This window comes from Stegostoma tigrinum, chromosome 6 (assembly GCF_030684315.1).
Source record: "Stegostoma tigrinum isolate sSteTig4 chromosome 6, sSteTig4.hap1, whole genome shotgun sequence".
Lineage (NCBI taxonomy): Eukaryota > Metazoa > Chordata > Chondrichthyes > Orectolobiformes > Stegostomatidae > Stegostoma > Stegostoma tigrinum.
In genome coordinates, this window is record NC_081359.1 from 57,754,205 (window position 1) to 57,763,588 (window position 9,384).

The following is a 9,384-nucleotide window of genomic DNA, read 5'->3' on the forward strand; positions in this document are numbered from 1 at the left end:
GGAGATATGTTGGAAGAGCCAAGACAGCTGAAGTTATGGCTGCCAATGAAGGAGAGATTAAAATAGGAGACAGCTGTTCAGTATGCATGCTGGCTTTCATATGAATAATATTAATAGGTATCTTTGCAACTATCGTTTTTTTTTCCCTTTCCAGCTGGAAGAAGTTATGTGTCTCCTCCATGATAAAAATGGAGACTAAAATATCATTGAGCAATCTTGTAGTCTGTGCTGCATCAAGTATAATACCCTCATTCAATCTCACACCAGCTATTTTCTTTTAATTCATGTAAATCATTTTAAATCAGACTTCGAGGGCTATATTTCAAATTGCCTTTGGGGCTGAATTTGGATGCAGGCCCACTTTGAAAATAGCACTCCCAGTTAGTGTGTCAATCTTCCAATGCCTGTGCAACAATTTTCAAAGAGATGGGAGGAGGGTGGCTGGCAACTGCACACTTCCAATTAACTGGCTGTTAAGATTGCTGAAGAACTTATTAAGAGATTGGAGAGGAACAGAATGAAATGTTCAAGGTCAGAATGGGACTGTGGCAGATTCATGCACAGCTCTTGAAAGCACAGTAAGGTGGTGGGGGAAGCAACAGTATTATGGCTATTGGTTTAAAATTTTGAAAACAAGATGATTGCCTTCACATAAGAAGAGTGGTTAAAATACCTGATGATTGAATGCTTAGGCACAGGCTTTGAATGTGGAGCTGTTGACTCTACGCTTTCCTGCCTGATCACTTGTTCTGGGCCATTCCAAACCCAGTCATAGCTGTTGCCTGCCATTGGAAATCCCCATCTGGAGCCAGTTCCCATCCCCATGCACTGATCAGCACCACTATATTGAGTGCTAAATCTGTCTCAGTAATTTAGATCCTGATAGTCAGTCGAGTAACAAGCTAAAAACACTACCAGTTCAATGTCTTCTCAAGGAAGATGGTTATGTTTGTTAAAGACTCATTATCTCAGTTCCGGGGCATCTCTGCAGGAGCACCTCAGGGTCAGGCCCTCGCCCATTACCTTCAGTGGCTTCTTCAATGACCTTCACAAAAGATCAGAAGTGGAAATGTTCGCTGACAATTGCAAAATACGTCAGTACCATTTTTGATTTCTCAGGTGCGGGAGCACTCTGTGCCCGCATGAGCAAAACATTATGTCAGGTTTTGGCCTAAAAGTGACAAGTAACATTTATGTCTGACAAGTGCCAGGCAATGCTCAGCTCCAACAAATGCAAATCCAATCAGCCTGCCTTGATGATCAACATGCTAAAATCTCAATCTTGATATGGCTGATGCACAAAAGCTATTTATATAGTGCTGTGGGACTACCTCAACTTGTCAATTTAATAATTTTCTTCAGTTCTGCAATTGCAGATTCATGGTCCTGTTTATCCTTATTTCTAGTGTTAAATACACCTAAGTGAAAATGGCAAGTGCTGATGAAAAGCAATTGTTGAGCTATGTAATTTGCCAGTTTTTTTTAACTGAGAATTTCAACTTCCTGCTGCTACCTTGAGGTAGTCCAACAGTCCTGTATAAATAGCTTTTGTGCATAAGCCATATGATCAGATTGCTATCTCACTGGCTATTGATCAAACAATCTGGCAACTGCAAATAACTCACTACAATCGAATCAAAATTTGACAGCGGGGCATTTCGTGCTTTATTTCATAGTTCACCATGCAATCCCTCACTGTGCTGTAAACATTGTGATGTGTTTTTGTATTAATTTGACCCTTTTAAAACTGTACCCAAACACAGCAGCCAATGTTGTGTAAAGGGTTCTTTCAGTGGAATAGTGAGCAGGTGAGTGAATGAATTGGCACTTGGGCTCGCTAGGTGATCAGTATGGGTCAGAGGTCCTCCTCAGTTCATATGCTGTCGAAATCTCTCTGCATTAGGACAGTTGTTAACAAGGATTACATTCCTTGGGTAATTATGCAGGTAAATCTCACAAATCTGGCCAAATTCACTGCAACTGATCTCAGGTATCTTTTAGTGTCTGAGTCCCAGCCAGAAGAAATGAGCTTGTTAGATGCTGAAACACCCTGGACAGTTTTCGTGCATGTTCACCCCATGATGGAAAGGTCCATTGCCAACTGAGGCCTTTTCCAGCAGCAAGCAAGCTTCTGATGTGTAATGTTTCTGGAAACAAAGAATTTCAAGCTATTTACCAAGAGTGGAGATTCATTCATAGTGGCCATGGTGCCCCTGAAAAAGACAAAGCAGTGCTGACTGCCACTCCATTCCCCTGCTTTTGACCTTGTTTTCCCCATCTCCCCATCTTCTCCGGTCTAGAAATTCTTCTCAGAAATGACCCTTGCTTTGCTCCTGGATCTTCAGAGTCTGGATTTGCTCCAACAGAGCCGCAGCTTCCACCGAGCACAGGGGCTGCTGGTCTTCAATAGAAGGCAACACGCAATGAGTGGGACTTGTACACCTGGGGCCATAATTCCAAAGAAAGGCCAACTGCTGCCTTCAGAGCTATTTAGTTGCCAGATTGCCTTCCTTAGAATGTGCTGTGCAGGTATCCCACCACCTCTGTAACCAGCAGCAAGACGAATATTATCAATTAAAAATTCTGTCTAACGTTCTCATTTGGCTTTTCTACCATCCCAAACTTGCTTCTTTAATCTCATAGCAACCCATGGCCAACTTGGCTGCAGCAAAATTGCTTTTATAACTCTAGAAAGCTTGTATTTCCCCTTGCTTTTCCTGATATGCCATATTCTGTTGGCTTGCTCAAATCACCATTTGCCTTTGCACATTCTTCACATGTTGAAAATGAGTGCAATCTCCTCACTCATTTATGGAATTCCAAGGTAGGTTTTTGGACTGTTTATGAAGTTGAGACTCAGACCTGATTCCCAGGTTGATGTGCCTGTTTCCTGATGAGAGTGGCACAGTCAGTTTTTCGCAAGGATCTTATGAAAGCCAAAAGTTGTAATGTTTCAAATGGCCACTAAAGGAAATTAGGAATAAAAACAAAGTTGCTGGAAAAGCTCAGCAGGTCTGGCAGCATATGTGAAGGTAAAAACAGAGTTATCCTTTCCTGTCCAGTGACCCTGCTTTAGAACTGTGGAAGGGTCACTGGACCCGAAACATTAACACTGTCTTTACCTTCACACATGCTGCCAGACCTGCTGAGCTTTTCCAGCAACTTTGTTTTTATTCCTGATTTACAGCATCCACAGTACTTTCGGTTTTTATTCACTAAAGGAAATTGTTTGAGCAGCATCATTCTTGCTTAGAAAACAGTCCAGAAACCACCCTTCTTGTCACAAAAAAAAATCTTACTGGTCTGTTTTGTGAAGTTCATGATTTACTCATATTATTTGAAATATATGCCCATTTTATTGATCTGCAAACTTTGTTCTCAATTACCTTTCAAAAACTATGATATGAATTTATTCAGAGATAATGGGAACTGCAGATGCTGGAGAATCCGAGATAACAAAGTGTGGAGCTGGATGAAGACAGCAGGCCAAGCAGCTTCTTAAAAGCACAAAAGCTGACGTTTCAGGCCTAGACCCTTCATCAGAAAAGGATGAAGGGCCTGGGCCCGAAACATCAGCTTTTGTGCTCCTACGATGCTGCTTGGCCTGCTGTGTTCATCCAGTTTCACACTTTGTTACATGAATTTATTACAGTGATAAATCCTTATTAATTCACAATTCAATCGAAAAAGGATTGAATCGGTTGACATCTGTCCAAATCACTCCATCTCTCTAACAGTCCCTCCCCTCCTATATTCCTACCTTATATTCCTGAAATGTTTATTTGCTGTTTGTTTATTCCTGAATGTTTATTTCAGAAATGTTTACTTTTGCTTAGAATAAGGGCTGAATATCTGGTGCAATTCATCTTCAATCTAAAAGTCTGCAGTAATCCTTTCTGCACCAAATCTCATAATTAAGACCCAAGTTTGTGATTGCAATCTTCTTACTGTTTAAATTCTTACTTGTACCAAAACTCTCAACGTTTTAGAAATTGAAGGTGTATGGGAGAAATTGTCTGGTAATGAATTATTGAACATTAGTGAAGGACAATAAAAAGGCTACTTAACTCACCACGGTGTCAGCTTTTGCAAATGTGTAAATTATATTTCTGACCTTTTAAATTTCCAGGCAAAATTTTGGCAGTCATCCACTCTTAATGTCTGTCTATCGATATTTCTCAGTTAGTGATGATTTAGCCCAGTGATCCAACAGGCACTCATTAGAAAACTCATCTCTTTCCAACTGATTTTATGGGCCACAATTCTGTTCTCCTTTCCCCTTGATTTTCCTCTTTCCTCCTGACTTTTTAATTCCAATGTCTCACTTTGCCACATTACTTTATATTTGGCCCTACATACTTCCATCTAACAACATCTTTTTTTTTTTAGCTGTTCTACTATCGTCTTATTTTCAGTTGCCTTACAGGAGATTTTAGGATTATCACCATTATGGTTGTTAGCTGCTAATATTTACATTAGAGCTCCTCGAAAAAGTTTTGATGGCAGTTTCACTATGTCTTTCCTTCCTTGATAAGAATAGAAAACTTAATGGAAGCTGTTCTATATACTATCTTGTACTGCTTAGAATTACAAAATAGGAGACTTCTAAAAAGTTTTTCTGGTACAACTTCAAAGTGGCAAGAAAACTTAGTTTGACATGTTGGGTGGCAGCAACATTTGCAGGGGATAAATGTCGAATGAAAGCAACAGATATAACTCCTTTTCAGAGCAAGGTAACAGAATTGCAGCAAGAATCCCAGAAAAGCCAGGAGATAACATCTCTGGATTGAGTTGGTTTAGCTGGAGGCAGAAAAACTAGACAAGAAAAGATTGATGGCTGTGATATACGCATAAAATCTGGAATAAATTCAGAAAATGTCAGTTCTTGTAGTATTGGAACACCTTTTGAGGACACGTTTAAAAATTGTAATTGAAGTAATTCCTCATTTAAATTGCCAGTTAATAAAGTAAATTTTACAACATTTTTCATATTTAAACTGGAAGGTGAGCAGTTATTTGATAAACAAACATGTGGCAGAAGCTATGAGGAAGACTGATTAGCCATCCTACGCACCTTACATAAAATTGTTTGTTAATCTGCATTTTCGGACACAAAGTGGTTTTAATCAATAGCAAATATTGAAGTTAGATGAGGCAGTGGCGTCAGGGTAATTTGGCTTGATTAGTAATCGATAGTCCCAGGCTACAGCTCTGGCGATATGAATGTGAATCCAACCGTGACAGATGGTGAATTTAAATTTTAAATATTTGCGATAAAGAGCTAGCGCACTGGCAATCATGTAAACACTGTTGATTGTCATTGAAGCTCAAATGGTTCTATCTTGTCCATTCGGGAAGGAAATCTGCTAACTGTATTTTAACTCTTAATACCGAACCACACAAGTCGAATGACTCAGAAGAACAGGCGGTTTCAAAGAACACTTCCCAGGAGCAAAGAGAGATGAAGAAGTTGAGAAGCTTAGTGTTGAAATTCCAGGGCTGATGATGGCACAGTTAGTAACGGTAGTATAATGCAAGTTAAGAATATGCAAAAGGCCAGGTATGGAGGAATGGATAATTCTAAGATGGTTATAGTCTGCAGGAGGGTACCAATATATAGAATATGGAGGCTTGTGAGGGCCATTACGGCTTTATAAATGAAGATGACAATTTTAATTTTAAATTACTGTTGGAACTAATCCACCTGTAGATCCTTGAGCAGAATGTTCCGATACAAGGTAGGAAAGGGATACTAAGGGGTTTTTTTAATCAGTTTAAGTTGTTGAAAAATGCTGAAAGAAGGCATATCAATATTCCAATAATACGGTCATTCTATTTTATCAAAATAATCCTGATGTGGAGGTGCTGGTGTTGGACTGGGATGCACAAAGTCAGGAGTCTCAAGACAGCTGGTTATAGTCCACTAGATTTATTTGAAATCACAGTCTCTTTGTCACCTGATGAATGAGCTATGCTCCGAAATGTTGTGATTGCAAATAAACCTGGTGGACTATAACCTGGTGTCATGTGACTTCTGGCCGAGAAATCTTGTTGCATCTTTTAGTTAGTGAGCAATTACTACAAATTTTTAGCAAAATTGTGTTTTCGTTCCTGATGAATTATCAAGAATCACAGCAAAAATTACATGTTGTGGAAGACTAGGCTGTAATTAATTTCAGTCAGATTTCATTCCAGGTTTTGCTAGACAAGGGTTTAAGCCACTAAATCTCACAGCCAGTAATTCAACAATATTCTCTTCAACAGGCAAATACTTCAAATCAATTAGGTTATTCAGTGGAATCAAAGCAAAACAAAATAACCTGAATTTCAGCATAATTCAGAGAATGTAAATGTGACCCAATTTTCTTTTGTACATCCGTGTAATTCTATTTAAATATACACAAAATTACTTTTTGCATCTACATGTTCAGAGTTCCATGGAAAGTTTATTTACTTCAGTCTCAAACTTTAGGCTTGCAAGCTAGTCTTCCTTCATAAACTACCTTTCACCATCATATTAGACAAATAAAACACATGCACTTGAAGGTTCATAGTTGTTGAAGACCTCACTGGTTTGAACGCTAGCATTTTCTCCTCGGCAACATTACATGGGAAGGTTTTGGAGAAGACTGAAGCTACAGCAATTTACAGAACAGGGAATGCAGTGCTGCCCACAGGAAGGATTTCACACTAAGCAGCCACAAATAAAAGGAAGATAGACTGTGCAAATGTGGGGAGTTGCTGGAAGAGCATCAAAAGGTATCTTATGTTTGATTTGCCTTTAGATCATCCAGTTTTCACCTGCTGAATACTGAGTGCCTCATCCATATATCTCTGAGATAGAGATCATGAAGGATGCTGAAAACATGGCTGCACAATCTCCACTTTCTATCTAAGGCACACTGTGTTGATTTTTAAGTCCAACATTGCACCAAAGTTCAACTACCTTGGCCTCAAACTAACAATAAAAGATGCCACGTGGTGCTATTAATTTTGTGCATTCAGTTCTCTGATTTTCTCATTTCCCATGTTCCATTTTAGGAATGTCAGACTAATCTTTTACAAATTTTGGTTAAAACCAGGCAGAAAAGAGCAAAAAGAAAATTTTGAAAACTTTAAATTATTTCAGAGACGTAACTGTAGATGTTGAAAGTTCAATTCACCATGCATTGTATTCACAGATAATAGCATTATTTTGCATTGCATCTACCACATCATCTAATCAACACTCTCATTGTTCTCCTGCCACTGAAGTATATTTGCATTAATTTACTGTTGACCACCAATCTTAATTAATAGTTGTTTTCTACATTTTACTGCTCTATCATTGTTAAACTTATAAAAGAATTAGCACAAAAGGTACTGATTGTTACTCATGGAAGGTGTTAGGGATGCTTCTTTTTTATTTTTGCTAACAATGACAAAGGTGAAATGTCTATACATGAAAAGAATAGCTTTTTCAGTTATAACATGTTTCATTCCAAAGATCAATGCCTTACAAATAGGAATTAAGACTATGAATTGCAAGAGTAGGTTGTATGCACTATAATTTTTAATTAGTTTCAGATCCATGGAAGTATTTACAATTATTTCAAAACATCGAAGAACGAAATAATTTCAATTTATCTAGTACCTCCAGGTGACCCAAAGCTTAACAGTCAATGAAGTTTTCTTTTAAAGTGTAGGAGGATGCAATAACTAAGCTGTATCTTGCAAGATCCCATAAACAATAATGAGTTAAATGATCTAACAATCTGTTTATCTGATTTTGGTTGAGGAATAATTTTGGCCAAGATACTAGAAACACTACTCTGCTCTTTGTTGAGTAGTAGTCAAATTTCCTCCAATTAAAGTATGGAAGACTGAAGCCATTATTTTTGGTCCATATTAAAACCTCCATTCCCTAATGACTGTAACTTTCTCCCTGACAAGACTGATATCAATGTAGTTTGTTTGATACCTTGATGTCACATGTGATCCTAAAACAAGCTTCCTTAATTGTGCCAGCACTAAGGTAATCTGTTCCATCCTTCATAACATTGCCGGGTTTCATTCATACCTCAGTTCATCCATAGCTGCAAACCTCTTTCTTGCTAATATCACCTCTAGCATTATTTAAAAGCATTCCTAGCTGATCACCCACATTCTATCTTCCATACCAAAACTGAACTGCCTTTACTTAACATGTGGCAAGTCCTGTTCCCCCATTATCCCTCAGCTCACTGACTTATATTCACATCCAGTCAAACAATGCCTTGACTTCAAAGTTCTCATCTTTGCTTTCAAATCCCTACATGACTTTCCCTTCCTCTCTAAAACTCTTCCAGTCCAGCAACTCCCTAAAATATCTGTGTACCTCTTATTCTGGTATTTTGTGCATTCCAAATGTAATTGCTACAACTTTGGTGGCCTAATCCCTGGAATTCTCTTGGACAGCAGTTTCCCGTTCTCATTCCCTTTCTTTAAAGTGCACCTTTAAACCTACTAATTCAACAAAGATTTTGACCATCTGACCTGCACCACCTTATGTGACTTGGTATCAAATGTGGTTTTATAACCCTCTTGTGAATTACATTATGTGAAATGTGCTGTAGAAATAAAGCTTGTTGATGTTTCAGCTCTCAAAAGATTGCTTTGCTGAAACATTAATCCAAGAGATAACACCTTGAATATTACAGCACTCCCTCAACATTGAGGCAGGTGTTAACTTAGATGAAGTGATCAAGAACTGGAGTGGGAATTGAACCCTAGATCTTCTGATTCAAAAGTTATGACTAAGCTTTTGTCAAAGCTTAGTTATTGTTGGGAACACTGTTGTTTGCATTTTTAGCATAAAATAATGTTCGGTGGTTTGAATGCATACAAAAACGTGAAGATGGTCTTATCCATGTGTATTTATGCATCGAAAACCCATGTTTAACTGTCAGTATTCAAATTTTAAAGCAGAAATAACAAATTTAATATATACCCAGGGATGTAAACATTTACCAAATCAAAGTTGAGTTTTTGTCAACATTAACTGAACAAAGCAGTTAATACTGAAAGAAATGTGATTAGAAATGGAAAACTACATCTGTCGAATAGGCCACAGGAGACAGGCTGTTGCTTTCTGATTCGTGCTCACTCTTCTGGCATTGCTAATGCAACCACTTCCATATTAATGCTTTTGTCACTTCAGTTATAATTGCAGTGACAAAAGCTACATGTTTTAGTAACATACAAGAATTGTGTTATCACTGCTAGCAAGCCATACATTAGACTGAGAATATTGAGTTTAACATTCATAAACCTCTATGAGACCTGAGATTCGAATAACCTTTTCACCCTTTTAATGGACTCAAATACTCCCGGAAAAATTAATCAGTTAACTTCCTTCAAAGTAAG